Source organism: Octodon degus, unplaced genomic scaffold, assembly GCF_000260255.1.
Source record: "Octodon degus isolate 3935 unplaced genomic scaffold, OctDeg1.0 scaffold00026, whole genome shotgun sequence".
In the NCBI taxonomy this organism is placed as follows: domain Eukaryota; kingdom Metazoa; phylum Chordata; class Mammalia; order Rodentia; family Octodontidae; genus Octodon; species Octodon degus.
This window is the reverse complement of record NW_004524602.1, coordinates 11,898,201-11,920,764: the sequence shown is the minus strand read 5'-3', so window position 1 is coordinate 11,920,764 and position 22,564 is coordinate 11,898,201. Positions and strand designations below refer to the sequence as shown.

The following is a 22,564-nucleotide window of genomic DNA, read 5'->3' as shown; positions in this document are numbered from 1 at the left end:
TGGATAGGCTGGCCCACACCTGTAATTCCAGCACTCAGTAGGCTGAGGAGGGGAGGACTGCCATGAGTTCAAAGCTAGCCTGGGCTACATAGTTGAGTTCAAAGTCAGCCTGAACTACATAGTGAGACTCTATCTCAAAAATTAATTAATTGGCTAATTAATTTAATAAAAACAGCACAAGCAGGCAAGTATGATATAACCAAAAAGATAGTAGAACTAACAAACTGATGTGGTTAAACAAAAATTAGAAGAGCTGATCAAAAGTATTCAAAACATTGGAGGCTGAGGCAGGAAGATCAGTTCCAGTTTAAGGTCAGTGTGGACTACAGGGTGAATTCAAGGCCAGCCTGAACTACAATTTATCAAACAAGAAAACTCCATGAAAAAGTGTCTAGAGCTAAAGTTACACTGAATACATGACCAACAGAAATGATCAGTGTGAAGGAAGGGTCTCAGATCTTGAGGACAAAATGGTAACACATGCTGATGTACTCTGAGAAACCTAAAGAAAGGTGAGAGAGCAAGAGAAGGTCATCTGACAGCTACCTGATGAGAGAAATTAGCAGACAGTGCATATGGGGCAACAAATCAGTGTACAGAAAACTTTCCAACTATGGTGTCTCAGTTTCTTTTCTCATTACTGAGATGAAATACCTAGCACTCCATGTTAAAGGAGGAAAGGTTTACCTGGCTGGTTTTCAGCAGCTTTAGCCCACAGTCAGCCGGCTCCAATGCAGGGCAGCCTAGCCAGGGGGCATCGCGGAGCTGAAAGACCCATGGCAGGCAAAAGGCAGCAATAGCACCAGCAGTGGTTAGGACCAGCCTCCTCCCGTCCCTTATCTGTACCTAGGCTCCCAGGGGCAGGGCAGCGCCAAGCCAATCAGTACTGAGTTAGTGATCCCTCATCCTTAATCCCAGTGCAGCACCACGAATCACCACACGGTCTAGATCTAGCCCACGCTGAAAAAGCTCTACCAATGGCTGTACAGGGTTTTGAGGGGAAACTGAGACACAAACCGCCATAAAGTATGGCAAAAGATATCAAGAATGCACATTAAAAAAAGAAAAAATAGCTAGAGCGAGGCGTAGTAGCATACCTCTGTGATCCCAGGTCTTGGGGCAGGAGGATCTCAAGCTGAAGATCAGGTTAAAAAACACAGCAAGATCCTATCTAAAACAAGCAAACAAATAAAACACAAAATGGGGAAAAATGGAAAGCATCTCCTCTAAAATCAAGACAAAACAGGATGTCTACTTTCTTAAGGAGTGAAATTTTATTCAGAGCAATTAGACAGGAGCAAGAAATCAAAAGAACATAAATAGGAAAGGAAAACAATCAAATTATCCTTATTTGCAGATGATATGGTTGTATACTCAGGAGACACTAAAAACTCCGCCAAAGACTTTTAGAGCTGACAAATTTAAAAAACATGAAGGGGATAAAGCTCAATGGCACAGTGTCTGCATGGCAAACACGAGGTCCCTGAGTTTGATTTCTGCTACAAAACCAAAACAAAACAAAAAAATAAATAAAATAAAAATTGAGAGATTCCCTATATTCCAATGATAAACCAGCTGAGAAAGAAATCAGAAAAATAACACCATGATAGCCTTAAAAAATATTAACTTAGAAATCAACCAAATCAAGAAGGTAAAAGATTTCCACAATGGAAATTGCAGAACACTGAAGAAAGAAATCAAAGACAATAGAAATAGAAAAAAAAATGTTCATACATCAGCAAATCAGTATTTTTTAAGTAGCCCTGTTACTGAAAGCCATCCATAGATCCAATGTAATCTCTATCAAATTTCAATGGCAGGATTCACAGTGCCCCCCCCCCAAAAGCCCTGAAGTTCACATGGAAACACAAAAGTCCCAGAATAGCCAAAGCAATCCTGAGCAAAAATAGCAAGGCTGGAGGCATCATAATAACTTATTCCAAATTACACAAGATAGGCGTGGTGCATACACCTGTAATCCCGGGATTTGGGAGGCCGACACAAGATGATTGCCTGAATTTGAGGTTATCCTGGACTACAAAGTAAGTTCAAAGCCAGTCTCAACTACATAGACCCTGTCTCCAACAAAACCACTCCGTCCAAAACATTTATTACAAAGCCACAGAAACAAACAAATAAAAAAAAAAAAAAATCACGGGCACAAAAACAGACATACAGAACAGAGGCCACAGAAACAAACCCACAGAACTATGACCACCTGACACTGGACAAAGCAAAGGGGCCAAAAACACACACTGAGAAAAAAGCCTCTTTAACAAACAGTTCAGGATAATGAATACCCACATAAGGAAGACTGAAACTAAATCACTCTCTTACCTTACACAAAATCAACTCAAAATGGATCAAAGACCTAACTGCAAGGCCTGCAACTGTGACAATGCTACAAGAAAACACAGGGAAAACTAAATCATAGGAACAGGCAGAGACTTCCTGCATAGGAACTTCAATAGCATATAGGAAATAACAGCAAGCATCAACCAACGGGACACCATCAAATCTGACAGTCTGTAGCACTAGGGAAACAACCAACAGAGTGAAGAGACAGCCCGCAGAATAGGGGGAAAATCTTTCCTAGCTACTCTTCTGAGAGGATTAATATCCAGAACGTATAAAGAACACACACACAAAAAAATCAGTATTAAAAGCCATGAAGAAACACAGCATATTCAATACAGGCACAAAATTGGTGAGATTTCAAACCAAAGCTAAAAAAAATCTGCATTTTCCTTCTCTGTCTTGATAATTAGCTTCCCTCAATTTTATTTGTTTTCTCCAATGGGAAAAGAAATGCCCAAATCATACTATACCTTGTACTAGAAAAGAAAAAAAAAATTTTTTTAAAGAAAATGATACACACACACATACTATTTTTCATATTACTTCTGTACAAATGAACCTTTCATACTGACAGCAATTTCTTCAGGAGTTTGAATCTGCCAGATCTCAAAAAGAAAAAGCACCAACATCCATATTGAAAACGTCTGTAGGGCCAGCCAAATATGCTCAGCGGATTAAAGTGCCTGCAAGCAGGCGCAGGGGCTGGGGGTTCTATCCCCAGGCCTGCTGTGATGGCCCAGCCCCTGAGAAGGTAACTGAGACTGGGTGTGGTGCCATGTGCCTGTAATCCCAGCTCTTGGGAGGCTGTAAACAGGCGGATCATTATTATGAGTCCGATCTAGTAGTGAGACCCTGAACACCCTGTAGACCCTTCCCTAAAATAAAAAAAGAAAGAAAGAAAGAAAGAAAGAAAGAGAAAGAAAGAAAGAAAGAAAGAAAGAAAGAAAGAAAGAAAGAAAGAAAGAAAGAAAGAGGGAAGTATCTGTAGTGGAATCAGCAAACATTTAGGTAGTGGCTCCAACGGGGCCCTGAAAGGGACAGTCACTAAAGCCGTAACAATGAGTGCGACACATGTGGTCCCTCTGTGCATAGATCTTATGTTTTAGAACCTAAGAATAAAAGTATTACACACTGGGGCCAGAGTGCAAAGTACACAGAGAACAGCAGAAATACAAATTCTGGGTAAGGCAGAGGGAGAGCTTTACAAAAAGGGCAGCAAGGCCTTTATGAGAAGACATTTTCAAATAGCATCTTCAGGGATGCCAAAGAGCCGAGCTTGCCAGGAGGTAGACGGGGGAAAGAGAGCCTGCGTCGTACACAGAAGGGCTTTTGCTGAGCCTGGTGACCCATGCCTATAATCCCAGCACTACAGGAGGCTGAGGCAGGAGAACTGCAAGTTAGAGCCCAGGTGGGGCAACTCAGTGACAGCATGACTCAAAAATAAATAAATAAATAAATAAATAAATAAATAAATAAATAGATAGCTCAAAGTGCTGGAGATGTAGCTCCACGCAAGCTTCTTGTTTCAATTCCAGGTCTCCCCCATCCCCCAAAAAGGCATCCTGTGAAGGAAGACCAGGCAGGCAGGGCACTACAGCCAGCAGAGGTAGCACACTAGCAGAGTCTATTACTCAGTACATCTTATCGATTACTGAGAGTAAGGAGAATCCTTTTAGGCAGGGAGGTGACACTGACACTTAAAGAGACACAGGCTTATAAAAGGCATTTGTATGTTTCAAAAGATCGACTCAGGGCGTCGTGTGCCCTGGCCAGTGGAGCCACCCTAGATGCACCTGACTCAGGAAAACCAATCAGTCCTCTGCAGGGGCTCAGGGAAGCGACGCCCACCGACTGGGCAGCCAGCGCTGGTCGAGCCTGAGCTTGCTCCCTGCCTCCGCCACCGTGCCACAGAACCCTACGTGCTGCTCACTTACCCGTTCAGCTTCATGGAATCACATGCACTCGGGCCTCCCAACTGTCCTCCTGAAACAAAAAACGTGTGTGATGATTTTTAAGTATGTTCACAGTTCTTTTCTTAGGCGGTGTGATTTTCCTTTCCCTGAGAAATGTAGTTTCCTCTGTTCCCACACGGAATGACTTTTATTACTTGATCAGCATATCTCTGCCCCCTTTTTGTGGCAAAATTTCTTGATAGCATCACATTTTTGGATTAAAAGAAAAGACTACGAAGTATAAGAAGTAAGGCCATGCTGTTATGTTGAGCTGTGGGGGACTCAGGTCAACAATTTCTAACATTGCCAGTGAAGCAGAAGACCCAATACTATTATGGGCTACTGGACTCTTTTAGAATATTTTGCTGAGTTAACACACCTATAATATTCAAATAACGGAACTAAACAAAAAAGGGGATACAGGTGAATGTCCATTTGGTATCTGTGTACTCAAAGTGGTTAGGATAGATATATAGTTACATTCTCTTAATGAATAGAGAGATTTGTTCTAATAGTGTTTGTAAACAGGATATCATGTCCGCATCTTGTACAGCAAATAACCACTAGGAAGAATGTATGCAATGTGTTAATTATTCAAACTGTCCTACCAATTTGGTTTGAAAAAATAAAATTAAATAAATAAAAGACTTTCGTTGAAACATAGTTTATCACATAATTCAGCTATGTAAAGCACATCTATCCGAAAAAACTCAATCTCAAACTCACCATTAATCCAACTCTCCTAGTAAGCTCGTATATTACAGCACTTGACAGGAATGTGCAGGGGGCTATGCCGTAAGCAACAGCTCCATAGCCACAGAAAGGATCTATGACTGCCGACCACCTCTCTTGCCTCTGGGCCTCACGGCTAAATCTCCTTCGCCTGTGACTGGGGGAGATTTGGCCACAACACAAAACTGAACCACACACCAACTAACCTTCCTCTCCCTGTCAATGTTAGTAGGGGTTTTTGAATTTTATGTAGTTGTAACAGCTGCATATGGTACTCTTGTGAGTTAGAGTTACAGGTAATTTTCTTTCCATCTTGCAGAAGTTATATTACTGGGCATTTCTCAAAATTTGTGGCCTACAGTAAGGGCTGTTATCTGATTTTCATCATTCTGATAAAGTTTTCACTGCTGTTACTAATGTACTGGGTGGGTGGTTAAGGGTAAAGGGCTTATGCTACTGTGCATAAATGTGAATCTATAATATCATCTTTATTTTATTTATTTATTTTTTGGGGCAGAACCGGGGATTAAACTCAGGCCCTTGCACTTGCTAGGGAAGCACTTATCCCACTGAGCCATCTCCTCGGCCCTATAAAATCATCTTTATAGAGGCATCCAGATTCAAATTTACTAAAAACTGGATTAAATTTGGTTTCAGCCAGGGTTAGGGATATAGCTCAGTGGTAAAGTCTTGGCTTAGGTCCTCAGTACAGCAAAACTAAAACCAATTTTGGTTTAACCCAGCTTCTTGTGTGCTGGACTGTGAGCTGACTTCTTTCTACTTCATAAAATTAGTTACACTTAGCCTTTTCACATTATATATATTATCCAACTATTAATAAAAAGTACTCTCACAGGATAAAAATCTGACATCCTGAGAATATTGAAAACAAATCATTTTGTCCAAAAGTATTCTGTGTAGCACCTGTGAATATTTAGAATAGTCCTTTGAGATGATAAGTAGTCTTACAATTTTTAATTATTATATGCTTGTTTCAAAGTTAACTGGATTTATGTCTTTATATTCTTATATTTGTTACAAATACAAAACAAATAGTACTTCTTTTAACAAACAAAAGCACAAAAGGAAAATAGTAGGTTAAGTGGATGCAACTAGAGGTTATACTCATAAGTAAAATAAACCAGACCCACATGTGTAAATATCATATTGTCTCCCTACTGTAAGAACCCAAAAGAAGAAATAAAAACTGAAAGGTGTAACAGATATAGTAAAACTAAAAGAAATAGAACTTGAGGATTAAACAATGAAGAGGAGAGAAAGGAGAAGAGATAGGAAAAAAAGTAGGGTGAAAATATGTGAGTATATATACAGGATGGCTAGGAAGCCATCTTGTACTAAGAATTTCCATCAGTTTTTTTGAAAACAGCAGTTAGTATGTAGAATTTTCACCTCAACTAACTCTGTATGCTGATGCCTGCATCTAGGCGTAATTCAAAAGCCCTGCTTGAATGCCTGTCATCTTGGTCCTCTAATTACGTACCATTTCTAATGTATCAATTATTACTATGCTCTCTTTAAAATAAAATTTTTAAAAAGGTAAGAGAAGAAAAACAGAGATAAGAACAAAAATTTAAGGTTTCCTGAAAGCAAGGCGTAATAGTCAGTCATATGTCCAATCTTACATAACTATATCTGTTAAGCTGAGCAACAGATCTGATGATAAAAAGTAGATAATGTATCAACCATTGTTAATCAGCTATTCTTGTTCTGATTGTTCAGCCACCCATCCATTTTTGCACTACCAGGGATTATCTGTCTATCCAGCCATTCACACATACATACATTTTCGCACTATCAGGGACTGAACTCAGGTCTTTCACACAAGCTACATCACTATCTCTTTTAAATCTTGAGATGGAGCCTCCTTAATAAGTTACCCAGGTTGGGCTACAGCTTGCAATCTTCCTGGCCCAGCTCTGCAGAATGCTACGATTATGGAAGTGTGCCACCATATCGAGCTCAGGTTTTCTTTTTCCCCAAGATAATTCCACTGAAACAGCACCTAGTAAGCCTCACTGCATGATTCTTTTTTTCCTTCAGTACTGGGGACTGAACATGGAGCTTGCGCTTGTCAGGCAGGTGCTTATACCACTGAGCTATCTCCGCAGCCCTGTGCAAGCCTCATTATAAACTCATTAGCAAGGTCACAATGCTAAGGAAGATCAGCTATTCAATGCAGTGTAGTGAGTGATGACTACTGGGAAACTGTACAGTGGTAAAGTGACAGTGGGAATTCCACTGTCAGGTCTTATGTCCAGGAGTTACCCCAAAGCCTCAGGCAGGCACAGGTGGGGTTGTTTCAGAGGGGGCCAGATCTAGTGTGTGTGACTCGGGTGCAATGCTACCGTTAAGGGTGGGTATTAATAAATCAGTCCACTGATTGGATGGGCACTGCCCTAATTCCCAGTAGTAGCCTGGATACAATGTAAGGGACAGAAAGAACCTTGTCTTGCCCCTTGCTTGCTTGCTTTTGCTGTCTTCTGCCTTCCACGAACTGTTTCGCTTCTGCCACACTGCCCTGTCTCGGAGCCAGCCTGCTATGGACTGAAACCACTAGAAACTGTCAGCCACATAAAGCTTTCCTTCTTTAACTGTGGGTGTGAAGTATTTTGTCTCAGTAACAGAAAAAGTTACTAACACACCCACCTACAGGGCAGGGCTATTCCTCTCCTCTTGCTGAGTATCTGCCACATAAGAATGTAAGCCTAGACTGGGCATGGTGACACATGCCTCTAACTCCTGAGACTGAGGCAGGAATATCACCGAGAGATCAAGGCCAGCCTAGACTAAGAGTGGGGTTAGAGCCAGCCTGAATTATGTATATAGTGAGACCCTGTCTTAAAAAGACAAAAAAAAAAAGAAAGAAAAAGTGTGTGTGTGTGTGTGTGTGTGTGTGTGTGTGTATGTAGGCACATGTCATGACATCTGTGGACTTTTAAAAAAAAATTTAATTTTTTTATTTTTTGGTGGAACCAGGGATTGAACTGAGGCCCTTGCACTTGCCAGCCAAGCACTTATTTGACCGAGCCATCTCCCCAGCCCCATCTGTGGGGTTTTAAGAAATTTTAATAAAATTTCCAGTTTATACTTGTTGGCAAATATTTTTTAAAAACTTAGCACTCGCTAGGCATTGTGCTACATGCTATACAACTGTAGCATTCTGGAAGGCTGAGGCAGGAGGATCACAGATGCCAGCACGGGCTGGGCAATTTAGACCTTTCCTCTAGTTCTGAAAGAAAAGCCCAGTGGTGCACAGGTATAGCGTAGTCACCCAGGAGGAGAACAGCGCAGGACCACTTGCACCCAGAAGTTTGAGACCAGCCTGGCAACAGAGTGAAACCTGATGTCACACGAAATCAAACGTAAACACTCAGGAGGCCGAGGCAGAAGGATCGCACGTTTGAGGCTCACACAGGCTAACAGCAAGTGGAGGCTGGCCTGGGCTGTGCTGTAAGACTCGCTCTCAAACACAGAAAGCAACATACAAATGAAGTCTTCCAAATTGAAACTTGGCTTTTAAAGATTAAACCAAGAATGAGAATTCACAAAACAAATTGCTTAAAACAAAGGTAGATTATTTTTACCTTAGCAATAAAGTCTTAATATGAAGTCAGTCTGAAATAATATGCTTTCTGGGCTGGGGAGATGGCTCAATAGAATAAGCACTTGCCTGGCAAGCACAAGGGCCTGAGTTCAAACCCGGTTCTGCCAAAAAAGAAAAAGAAAAAAGAAATAATATGCTTTCTATAGAGAAGTTCAGAATAGCACTAGTATTGCTAACCAGATAAATTTAATTCAATTATGTTTCTTATTCAAGAGATAATTCCGTCTCAATTTCAGATTCAAAAGAGACTATCGAAGGAATATCTAAGAGAATATCTAGCCCAAAAACTGCTGTTTTACACTGAGATAATAAAAGCATTTATGTGATGAACAGGTGAGTTTGTAATAAAGGGTAAAGGCCACAATACATCACATACAGTCACCACGGGCTCCTGGCTGGTATACACATGGCTGCCTCTACTGCACTAAAGGAAGGACAATGACACAGCGAAGTTCAGTGAAAAGCGCCTTGAAAGCCTAACACCGACACTGGCTTAGTCTCAACAAACACAAACAAGATTTAGCATCAGGACTCTTGGTCTTTCCAGTTTCTATGATATCAGAAACAGTGTACACTTCTTATAGTCATCTTTTACAACTAAGGAGTAACAAAGCAAAATAAAAGTATTTTAAGAATAATAGAACATGAAACTAAGCATCCTTCAATCATATTTCACTTTCCTCGGTGTAAGGCTACAGCTACATTCTCCCGCTCAGACTCACTGCAGCAGGTTTCTCTTTGAATTCCACCCATGTACACATGATCAGCATATCATTATTTTCAATAAACAGAACTAAATGTTATCATTTGGAGGATGTATGGGTGGGAAGCTAATGGCAAAAAAAAACAAAGAACTGTATGTTGCATGAACTGTTAGTCCTGCATTATTCTCATACTATAATGGCTTACACTAAGAAAAACTATAGCCCCAGAATCGTAAGTTATCTCAACATTTCTATAACAAATTAAAACAGGAGAGAACTATACTCAAAACTATCTTAAATAAAGAGTTTGACAGCTTCACAGTAACACCTTTAAGTATTTTAATTTCAGGGTTTAATTCATGTCTCTAAAGTTTTCTTTTCATGCATCTGACTTTTTACAGTTGTTGAGAGCCAGCATCTTTGGAGCGCCCGCTGTATTCCTATCCAGGAGAGTTCCCATGTGAGAAGTATCAATTATTCTCACTTTACACATGAGAGAAATAAGGTTTGGACAGGTCAATTTGGCCTGACCCTAGACAGGTAAGAATGGCAGGGAGAAAGCTCAAACTCAAGCATGTTCCTACTCATTTTATACATGTCTCATCCTGGTAGCATCCGCTTCACCTCACTCATTCAACATGAATCAAAGTCTCTACATCTTGGACTGACTGACTGACTGACTGTACTAGGACTCAAACCCAAGTGGTGTATCACATCCGCATACAAGAAAAAAAAGAGGATCTTGCTATATTGCACAGGTTCACTTTAACCCCATACCTCAAGCAATCCTGCGTCAGACTTCTGAGTAGCTGGGACAACAAACGTAACATCACACCCAGCTCAAGAAAACAACTTAGCTGGTGTGGTGGTACATGCCTGTAATCCCAGGATTTGGGAGGCTAAGACAGGAGGAGTGCTGAGTTCCAGATCAACCTGGGCTACGTAGTGAGTTCAAACCCAGCCGGAACTTCACGCTGAGACCCTGTTCAGCCAACCACCACCAACCACACAAAAAATGAAAACAAAAAGCAAAAAACTTTTACACATGATAGGTCAAAAATGAATTTTACCTTGGTGTGGCAGCACATGCCTATGATCTCAGAACTCAGGAGGGTGAGGCAGGAAGATCACCTGAGTTTGAAGCCAGCCTGGGCTACATAGTGAGTTCAAGGCTCAGTGGAATAAGTGCTTCCCTGGCAAGCACAAGGGCCTGAGTTCAATCCCCGGTTCCGCAAAAAAAAAAAAAAAAAAAAGATCACCTGAGTTCAAAGCTAGCCCGCACTACGAAGCAGACCCTGTCTCTAATCACAGCTACAAGGCAAACAATTTTACTTTTATGCTAAGTGTTTTTGTTTTTGAGTTGCTGAACAACAAACTCAGGTTCTTCACTGTGGTGGGCATGTTGTCTACAACCGAGCAACAGTCCTAGAACAGACAGTAGAGAGCTAGAAAATCCAGCTTTACTTTCAGATTGCACACTCAGCCTTAACATGAGCTACCGTTCTGTGGAGGGAATAAAGAAACGCCAGCAATTACATCTCAGGAGGGAAACAAAAGGGCACGATTTTCTATGCGCACACTAAGGAGCTTGAAATGAGTACTTTAACTTAAAGCTAAAGCAATGGAACCAGCAGAGCTTGAACTACTGAAATCATTTATGTACTTTAACAGATTATTACCAAAAAGCACATTCCCCAGATTACTTGCTTTGATCTACCTTAGGCTAAGCCAAGAGAGCACAGTATTATTTTGGGTTTTTGTTTCCCTAATTATACTTGCAGAAGGATACCAAGATTCAGATTTTATTCAACAGATTTTTTTGTGTGTTTGTTTCTTAAGAGACTATTCGATTCATATAGAAACTATAGCATGGCTTGAGTTCTCCCAATTTTGTCAATCAACCTACTGCTATTTTTGCTCTTTTTCTAGCTGTTTCAGAATTTCAGAAATAGAGAGAATATAAAATTTGCTTATGACATGCCTATAAACTCTTTCAACATAGGTGCGAATATTTTGGCTGTCACTGTACCTTTGCTGCCAACACAGGATCTAACACAGTACTGTATTTGCTCAGTAATTCATGATGCATGAATACGTAAGAGTTCAGGTATTCGTCCGTCATACTAACTGGGGCTGTTGTCTTACGTACCTGTAGCGTCACACACTGTGCCTAAAGTAAACAAGTGTTTAATTCACTTGACTGTTTTCAATTAACATTTACTTAATGAGTACCCTCAATTTACTAGACCTTATCCCTCACACTTCCCTTCTTCTAATTATAAGGAAACTACACAACAACAAAACTACAACAGACAAAAAACTTACACAGCACTCTGCATAGTTCTCACTTAAGCCCACGAAATCCACAGCAGTCATGATACATGCTACTTGCTTATCTATGTCCCTGATTTTTTAAAATACATTTTAAGATAACTTAAGATGAAAATACAGATTAAAATAAGTCATAAAGGGCCGGCCAAATAGCTCAGCGGATTAAAGCACCTGCTTAGGCAGATGCAGGGGCCTGGAGTTCGATCCCCTGGCCTGCTGTGCTGGCCCTGCCCCTGGGGCGCACTGAGATGGTGATTGAGACTGGGTGTGCCGGCGCGCGCCTGTAATCCCAGTCCTTGGGAAGCTGTAAACAGAGGATCACTATGAGTCCGAAAATAAGTCATACAGCTATAACAAGCTGGAAAACATTTGTAGCCAATATAACCTAACTTTTATTAAAGAGAAAATTCACTCAATGGCTAATAACAGTTATACAGGAAACTCACAGGTTTAATTCTATTCCTATAAATAAATCTAAGTAATCCAAAGATTTGCAGTATTGAGAAGATGCAAATTACACACAATGCTTAGAATCTGTCGACTTTCTGGGTAAAATTTTCTTTTATATATTTTATAAATATAAACTTTCTCAAACATACATTTTATTTTTTGGATCATTTAGAACATGATACTCAAAAAAATTAGAACCCACAAAAATATGCGATGCAAAAAATGAAAGCTCACCAAAGATTTATGATAAAATTTTTCCAGTCATAGGCTAATTTTTATTTGCTTATGGTGGTAAAATGTATGATCACAATATTAACTATTTTAACCACCTGTAAATGCACAATTCGATGTCACTAAATACATCCATACTATACTGTGTAATTACCACCATTCTCTATGTGCGAAACCTCTTCCCCAGCATCATGTACCTATTAAACAACAACTTCCTTTCCTCACACCTTCAGTCCCTATAACCTTTACTGTCACTATGAATTAGCCTGTTTTGTTACCTCACGTAAGGGGGACCATACAGTATTTGTCTGTTTGACTTATTCACCAAGCTCAATGCTTATGTGTCAAGGTTCACGTCACGGCATGTGCCAGTTTCCTCCCCCCACAGCTGAACAGTATTCTGCTGGATGTATACACGACATTTTGCTTATCCTTTATCTTTCCATGGATATTTGGGTTGCTTCTACCTTTTGGCTATGAGAATAATGATGTTATGAACATGATCTACAACAATCTGAGACTCTTGTTTCCAATTCTGGATATACACCTAGGAGTGAAATTACTGGGTCATACGATCATTCCGTTTAACCTTTTGAGAAACTGTCAACTTTTCTATATTGATTGTACTATTTTATATTCCCACCAGCAATATAGAAGAGTCCCAATTCCTCCACATTCTTACCAAAACTTAGTATTTTCTGATTTGTTTAGGGGTATAAAGTTTGGGGCATAATGGATACCTAGTATGATGAAGGCTATGACAGATACGCAAGAAGTATTTGAGAGGCTGAGGAGATTGCTCAGCAGGCCAAGCACCTGCCTGGCAAGTGCAAGGACCCACACATGCCGCACCAGCCCCTGGAATCTGCGTATGCTGGTGGCCGCTGAAACTGGGCATGGCAGTGCACACCTATAGTACCAGCACTAGGGAGGCTGAGACAGGAGGATCACTACAAGCTGTATAGTGAGACCCTGTACTAAATTAAAAAAAAAAAAAAAAAAAAAAGCATTTGGGAATGCAAGTAATCATAAAAATGTAGATCTAACAACTTGGTGGTTAAAAATATTTAAAAACATTTTGCAGAAACTAGGCACATGGCACATGCCTGTAATCCAGTCAAGTGGCTAAAGCAGGAAGAGAGCAATTCTGCTTAACAAAAAGAGAAAAAAGAAACAAGGAAAAATATATTCCCAGAAGAGACGGGAACAAGAATGTTTAGTGCGCTCCGACTGGCCTGTAGCACTGGCGGTGCCTGCACGACTGGCCCGCCTGGTAGCTTGTACTACTGGTGCTAGAAACACATCTAATGGCTTTCATTGTTTTAATAATAAAATTAATAACAACTTTATAAATGGACTGAATTTAGTTGCTTAAATTTGAATAATTCCTGCCCAAATACAAAAATTAATACTATTTTAACTACTGACTTAATAAAATAACCAACAAATTTATTTCATTAAATCAGAGTCAGTTGGCAGTGAGATACATGAATTATGGTTCTATCCTGAACATGCTGATGTAAGGAGGAAAAAATAATGGGTCGCAGGGAAAAGAACTGGCGACTACGAAGGGGGGAGCCGAGGGGGCATAATCTCCAGTGTGTGGTTCTCAGGCACTGTCAGCAGTGTGGACATCATCCACTAGCTTGTGAAGTGTAAATTCAGGGCTTAGTCTCAGTAAACTGTGTTTTAACAAACCCCTGAGATGACTTTGATACACACTGAAGGGTCACAGCCACTGGTTTCATGTGACTAAAGTGTAATTAAGTGGTCAGGGTTAAACCAAAGGAAAGTGGAGTGGCAGCAGCACAGGTGGCAGCGGTCAGAAGCCAAACCAGAGTCTTTCATGCTAACAGTAACGAGGAAGGAGCTGCTGCCAGTACTGACTGAGCTCTGAGGCTCTGTCCCTCTCTTCACTAAACACTGCCTTCAGCACCTAGAGCATGCACATTCCTCTCAAGCTCTCACAAAATATTTATGAAATGTGATTATATGCTATGCCCAAGAAACACTCAGTTACACCTCTAAATACCTTGTTTCTTTGGTGCTGGGAATTATAAAGGATGCATTCCATCAGCATAATTTTTTAAAAAATATATTCGGTACAGAGTCTCACTATGCAGCTCAGACTCATACTAGTCCTCCTGTCCGAGCCTCCCCAGCTCTGGGATTACAGGTGTGCACCACCACACCCGGTTTCATTGGCCAGTTCACCCCACCGGGGGTGGGGCTGGCAGAGCCTGTGGTGCTGGGGATTGAACCCCAATCCCTGCGTTTGCCTAAGCACTTAGTCCACTGAGCTATCTTGCCAGCCCTCATCATAATAAATTTTAACATTACACTTTCATTAACAATCAGTTTTATGTATTATTAAACCTCTATTATGATTTTTCCAGCTTCAAGTTAAACAGTATTTTTAGAACAACTCTTTAAAAGAACTAAGCAGGAATTTAGCATACATCATCATGAAGTTGCAGGGCCAGGGACTTAGCTCACTGGCGCAGTGCCTGCCTCACAAGCATGAAATCCTGAGTTCTTTTTTTTTTTTCATTTTTTATTATTTATTTATTTTTTTCTTTTTTGTATTTTTAGGGAAGGATCTATAGGATATTCAGGGTTTCACTACTAGATCAGACTTCTAGTGATCCACCTGTTTACTGCCTCCCAAGAGCCGGGATTACAGGTGTGTGCTACCATGCCCAGTCTCAATTGCCTCAGTGTACCCCAGGGGCAGGGCCAGCATGGCAGGCCCGGGGGTCAAACCCCTGGCCCCAGTGCCTGCTAGCAGGTGCTTTAATCCACTAAGCTGTTTGGCCAGCCCAAGAGCCTGAGTTCAATTCCTGGTACCAAGCAGAAAAATATCATGAAGTTATTGAGATTTTCAAGGGAACTTTAAGATTGTTGAATAATTATCTCTTGCATTATGAGGGAAAAAAAATTCTTGGGTTGGGGAGATAGCTCAGTGGAATAAGTGCTTGCCTGGCAAGCACAAGGTCCTGAGTTCAATCCCTGGTACTACCAAAAAAAAAAAAAAAAAAAAAAAAAAAAAAGTTATTTTTATGGAGCTAGGGATTAAACACAAGAAAAGACTTGAACTACAGGGCCACATTTGAAATTTTGCATTCCACAAAGCACAATATGGTAGTAACTATGTTACTGGTTCTTCAAAATGAGTAGTGTTTTGGGCCGGGGATATAGCTCAGTGGTGCAGCGACTGCCTGGCAACCATGAGGTCATGAGTTCAATTCCCTATGGAAAAAAAAAAAAAGTTATTCTGCTGGTGTGGTTTTTCAAAACAGGGACTTGGTAAGTTGCCCAGGCTGGTCTTAACTTGTGATCCTCCTGCCTCAGCCTCCCATGTGCTGGGATCAGGGGCAAGCACCACCCAATGCTCATCTGTTCCATATTCACCCAGCAATTCAAGCTCACTATGTTCTTTCAATGTTAAACACTCCGATTAAGAGAGTAAATTTGTACACTTATTCTTACAGTTATTTGTGGTTTATATATGTTTAATTTGCATGATGTGATATCACTTTACAATTCTAATATCCTCCTTGTAAAGTGAAACTTTTATAGCTACATAATACAGCAGTCTGCTGGTGGTCTCCCCAACAACTAGTCTCTCCTCTTTCCTCACTAAGGGAAGTCTAGTTGTATTCTGGGCAGCAATGTGCTACCCTAAAATACATTTCCCAACTGGCTTGCAGCTAGGGCCAAAGAAGTTGCTAGGCAGGCTTTCCATGAACCCACTTTGCTGGGTGGCACAACAGCTTGCACTGGCGCCACCCAACACCCTCACCCATTCTCCACGTGCTGAAGTCGACAGCCAAGAAACAGAAAACTGGGACCTTGGCAACAAAAAGAAACCTCCATAATTAGGGCCTTCTCAATGAGGTAAATTCCCACTTTTTATTGAGACAGCGTGTAAGTTGTTAAATTACTCTAGCTGGGTTCAAACTTGCAGCCTTCATGCCTCAGCTTGCCCAAAGTGCTGGATTGTATACATAGAATTTGGTTGGTTTAAGGTTTGTCTTCTGCTATTACTGATATCTCTACCCAGCAGCAGAAATAAATTCCCATCTGAAACAAAGATACTACTGTTACTTCTAGAAATGCTTCCTACCCTGAAATCTATTTTATTATAGGCTGAGCACCAACAATCAGAAAATCTAGAATCCAAACCTCCAAAATCTGAAACTTTCTGAGCACTGACATGACACTACAAGTAGAAAATTCCTCATGATTTTAAGTGACAGGTTACAGTCAACACAGCAGCACACTAAAAATATTGAGTAAGATTATCTTCAGTTTATGTGGTGAAGGTATACATGAAACAAATTTAGACCCCACCTGTAACCCCAGCTACCCAGGAGGATGAGGCAGAAGAATCGTAAGTTCAACACCAGCCTGGACAATCTAGCAAGACTGTCTCAAGATAATACAAAGAGCTCAGATGTAGCTCAGTGGCAAGGTGCCTGCCAAATATGTATGAAGCTCTGGGTTCATACGCTAGCACCACAAAGGGGCCAACCGCCTTTACTAGAAGAAGGCCTCTTTAATAAATGGTACTGGGAGAAAAAAAATGGTGCTGGGAAAAATGGCTTTCCACATTACAAAAATTGAACCTACACCTGTAATTCTCATCATGCATTAAACTAATATTGAAATGGGTCAAAGATCTAAATATAATAACAGAAACAATAAATAGGTAAAACTTTGGAAGATGTAGTGTAGGCAAGCACTGCAGGAAGGAAACCCCAATCAGACAAGAAATGTTACAAAGAATCAGCAAGTGGGATCACATCAAATTGAAAAAGCTTGGGGCCAGGGAGATGGTGCAGTGGAATAAGTGCTTCCCTGGCAAGCGCAAGGACCTGAGTTCAATCCCTAGTTCCGCCAAAAAAAAAAAGAAAAAGCTTTTGCATGGCAGAAGAAACCGCCAGTGAAGTAAAAAGACAAGCCATAGAGCGAGAAACTCTTTTCACCCATCACTCCTTGAATGACTAACATCTAGAATACATAAGGAACTCAAAAACGTGGGCCCCCCTCCAACTTACAGATCCAATCCAAACACAGGCATCTGAAGTGAATACACAACTCTCAGACAAATAATTAAAAATAGCAAATAAATATAAGAAAGAAAGCTCTACATCACTGGTCATTCAAGAAATGTAAATTAAAACACCGAGTGTACACCTCCAGGAAGAATAGCTATCATCAAGAAATCAACCAGTAACAAATGCTGGTGGGGCTGTGGGGAAAAAAGAATCCTTTTCCATTGTGGGGAGTGTAGACTGGTATAAGCACTATAAAAATCAGTATGGATGGGGCTGGCGAGATGGCTCAGTGGTCTAAAGCACCTACTTGGAACAAGCTTCGCAAAGCATCAGGGACCGCGGTTCAATCCCCCAGCACCACATGCCAGCCAGCCGCGCCCCCTGGTGGGCTGAGCTGGCCACACACACACACACACACACACACACACACACAATAAATAAATAAACTTTAAAAAAAAAAATCAGTATGGAGAGTCTTCAAAAAACCAAAACCAGAGGTTCCATTTAAACCAGCTGTTTTCCTATTTTCCCAAAAGAGTTAAAAGTATCACACCACACTGATACAATATATGCACACCCATCTTTACAGCAGTGCAACTTAGAACAGCTAAATCTTGGAAACAGCCAAAATGTCCATCAATAAACAAATGGATAAAGAAAATGTGCTATTTACAGGTCATGGACTATTACTCCACCATAAAGAAAGATAAACTTGAGTCATTTGTAGGAAGGTGGATGCATCTCGAGATCATAATCTTAAGTTTAAATACCATACGTTCTGGTGTGAGAACCCCAAGGGTGAATAAGGAGCATAATTAGGAGAGAAGCCGGGAAACAGGAAGAACATGCTCAAATGGGATGGGGAAAAAGGAAATGGGAGGGGAAGAGAAGGGACCAAAAAGGAAAAAAGAGTAGCAGGGAAAAAATGGAAACAAGGGAGGAGAACTGGGGAAAAAAAAAAAATCAAGACAAAACCGGCTCGGTGGCACATGCCCATAATCCTAGCACTTGGGAGTCTGAGGCAGGAAGACTGCTTGTGTTAAGGCCAACCTTGGCTATATGTAGTGAGTTCAAAGACAGCCCAAAAGACACAATGAGACCCTGTCTCAAAACAAAACAAAAAAAGCTATAGTAAGTACAAGAACAGATTCCCCATGATGAATGTAATGTGATCAATATGTATGACAAAGTTAAAACAGAAGCGTTGCTTTGAGTCCCACTTCCAAAATAGTACTTTGCTACATATATGCAAGTTTCAAAAACTGAAAAATTTTGAAATCTGAAACATGTCTGGTCCTACATATTTCAAGTAAATGATATGGAAGCTGAATATAAGTATACCAATTCCTTTGTGCATGTGTATGTGTGTGCGTGTGTTGTCTGAGGCAGGGTCTTGCTGTGTAGTTCAGGGTGGCTTTGAGCTCACCACAAAGCTCAGGTTGGCCTTTAACTCCCGCCTCAAACCCCAAGTGCTGGGACTAAAGCCATCCACACATACTTGGCTCCTGCATGTTTATATTCTGCCAGATGTATCACTTTTTATCCTTTTCTTTTCAAATCGCCTGTCCCAATACTTAGTTATCATAACTACATATGGTTCATGGCCTTACAGCAGCTACCTAGCTCGTGTTGCTACGTGCCCCACACCTATAATGCCAGCTGGCGAGGGACAGGCCGAGGTAGCAGGACAGCAAGTCTGAGGCCAGACTGAGAAAATCAGTGAGATCCTGAATAAAACTGAGAAAGTGTAGAGTGGTAAAGTGCTTGCCTAGCATGTGCGAGGTCCTGAATTTAAGCCCCAGTACTGCAAAAACAATTTGAAAAAATAAAACCAAGACATTAATCCGTTTCCATTCACAGTGCCCCCTGACACACTGGGCCTTAATTCTACCGTATTTCTACTGCACTGAGGTTTTCCTCGCCCATCCCACATGCTTTCTACAACTCTGCCCCCGCCCCCACCCCACCCCATGCTTAGCATCAAACCCAGGACCCTGAACATCCAAGAACTCCCTACAGAGCTCCACTCCCAACCCCACACATCGTTCATTTTTCCACGGCCTACTGAGGATCGCAAGATCATTCATCACACGGCCCAGGTCACCTCTGCCTTAAAGGTAACACTGAATGTGTAGGGATTATCACATGGGCACCTCTGAGGGGAACTTATCGTAAATGCCAACTTTTCAGTCCTTTCAGTCCAGCATCTTCTGTATTTTGTCTTCCTGTATAGCAGTCTCAATGTCTTTCTTCAGAACTCCCTTTTCAATTTGTCTAATGTGCTGTTAAGTCTGCCCTTGAGTTTATCATTTCAGTATTATACTGTTTCACTGATGGAGTATGATTATTTCAGATAATCTTTTATTCTGGAGGCTTACGTTTTCCTCTCCCACTTGTTTGTTCAGACACAGTAAATACGCTTACTTGATATTCGGTACCCGGTAATGACAGCACCTGAAGCCGTGTGAGTGTGACTGTGGCGATCTGCTGAGCTTGTGGTGACCTAGTTCCTCATGTCCTCTGTGATTTTCTTTTTTTAACATGGAGCTCAGGCTGTCTAGAATATTATCACTGGCAATTCTGATGCCTTTGAGGGGAATATTCCTCCAGAAACAATCTGAAATCACTCTTAGCTCTGCCTGGGCACCAAACCAAGCTTAATTACTTAAAACAAGTCTTAGCCTGAGGTGTTTTTTTTTTTTTTTTTCATTACACAAAGTGGGGTCCCAAACCTCAACAAGGGCTTGTTCTAATTATAACTGTTAAGAACAAACTGCTTTGTCTTTTCACAGCCATGGTTGAGACCAAAAGCCTCTTTGCTAGGCTTTTATTTTTACTCCCTGACTCCCCTTTTGAAGAGGGTTAATTACTAGATCTTTTAAGGATTTCCATTTTATAAAGGTGGATCTCTGGTCTTTCTCTCTAATTCCCTAACTACTACTCTTGTCTCCTGAGTCCCATGGATACCTAAGCACTGAAGATCAAGTCACCTGGAACAGAAGACACCCTTCCACAGAAGGCACTCGATGTGTGGGCAGTCATTTCCGCTTTTTCATTTCTTTTTTTCCAAAGCCATTTTTAGCCATAATTAGCCATAATTTTTTAAGGTCCCACACCATGAATCCATCATTTTTAGATGGTTAATAGTAGTAAGAGTTCTTTTAAGGATAGCTTCTTTTATTACTGTAAATAAATCAACTATACTGGCAATAAACAGTGTTTTGCTTTAGTTTTTTGAGGCAGGGTCTCCTCAGGCAGTTCAGGCTGACCTTGAATTCACTACACAGCTGAGGCTCCAACTCACACTGATTCTCCTGCCTCAGCTTCCTAGGTGCTGGGTTTACAGGCATATGCCACCATGCCCCGCTTTTTTTTTTTTTTAGCCGTTTCTAAGATGTTTAAAATTCCTTAATAGCCCTAATTTTTTAAAACATGGCTCTAGAAAATACAAAAATTTATTTATGACATTATTACAAAAAAATTTAGGTTTACTGTACCTATAAAGGAACTTGAGGAACTGAAAATAAAGTGTCAGGGTACTGCAATTCTAAGTTTCCTTTAATTTTAGTGTTTTTATTACATTACTTATGTAATAAAATGAATACCACCACCATTTTAAATAGGCTGGTTCCCCTTTGCTATCCTTGGTTGACAATTACCAAGGCACCTTGACTCTCGCCTCATTCATATTCTCCTGTAACTATTTCAGGATGTTCATTAATTTCCATGGGCAGCTAACTTAAGACACAAGTCATTGTAATCTGTCATGCTGTAGTTTTTACTTCAAAGCTATAGACATTCCAATTATGGGCCTGGGGATTTGGCTCAGCAGTAGAATGCTTGCCTAGCAAGCTGGAAGCCCTGGGTTCGGTCCTCAGCACCAAAAACAAAAAATAAACCTCCCCTAAAAAAGCAATTCAACCAAAAAAAACCCAGGAAAATTTTTAAAAAGACCAAAAACCAACTTGTGGCTGTCACAATCAGCCAGATGTGCATTTTACGATACCTACTGCAGTCCTGCCCCCCACGGCAAGGTTCATGAAGGGGACTGGGCTTAAGTCGCGAGGGGCAGGTGCCTACTATTTCAAAGCACCTCCTCCACAGAGAAGGAAATGAGGGTGGTTTCACAAGCTCAGGCACTGACTCACGAAAGGGTTCAGATGAGAAAGCAAAAGGCAGGGATCCAGTGTCTCTTCCGGTGACGTAAGAATGACCACTGCCCAAAATCTGATCAGAGATAGAGGGCTGTCCCCAGAGAGGCCTTTCCCCTCATCCTGTCCCTCCCATAAACAGCTTTAAGGCAGCACGTGAGAAGGAAGAGGTACAGAAATAAGTAAAACTAGTTGCACAACAGAGGCCCGTACCCATAAAGGGAGCGCCTGTGCCACACCGAAGGCCGCAGAGTCTCTACTGGTACTCTTGTGCATCCATACCATATTAACAGAACCTTTCTTGAAAAATTAAGTTTATTGGTACATTTTAGGTACACACATTGAGCATATTCATCATAGTGTACCTGTACATATCTTGATTCTTTTTTTCCCATTCCTCTACTCTCCTTTCAACCCCTCTTCCCCTCCTTATTTACAAAAGTTTTGTTTCCATTTTGAAATAGAATATGGATCTGTTTTACTGACATGTTTGTCAGTGGATGGATTACTGCAGCACACAGGACAAAATTTTTTCCTTTCCTGTAATGCAATACTAAATTCACAAGAACACATTAAAAAAACACCATAGTCTATGCATAATACTAGTAAACGACCAACCTAAATATAAGAATCCAAAGGAAGGCCGGCCAGATAGCTCAGCAGACTAAAACGCCATGTTCAGGCAGATGCAGGGACCAGGGTTCGATCCCCAGTGTGCTGTGCCGGCCCCGCCACCAGGGCGTGCCGAGATGGCAATTGAGACTGGACGTGGTGGTGCGGGCCTGTAATCCCAGCACTTGGGAGGCTGAAAACAGGAGAATCACTAGGAGTCCGATCTATGTAGTGAGACCCTGTAGACCCTGTACTAAAAAAAAACCAAGAATCCAAAGGAGTAAAAATAAATTCCTTGCCTTTAGTTGCTAATCCAGATCACCAGACTCAGATGAAAAGTCCCCACTGGGACACGGCC

At 41.0% G+C, this 22,564-nt stretch overlaps 1 protein-coding gene across 1 annotated transcript in view; it reads right to left on the bottom strand.

Annotated features, from left to right (window-relative positions):
- Csnk1g1 (casein kinase 1 gamma 1) overlaps positions 1-22,564 on the bottom strand; it is a 150,864-nt gene that overhangs the window by 124,472 nt on the left and 3,828 nt on the right. Inside the window, exon 2 of the mRNA XM_023712654.1 lies at positions 4,293-4,341. The gene's annotated coding sequence lies outside the window, so the exon portion shown is untranslated. The remainder of the gene's footprint in view (positions 1-4,292; positions 4,342-22,564) is intronic.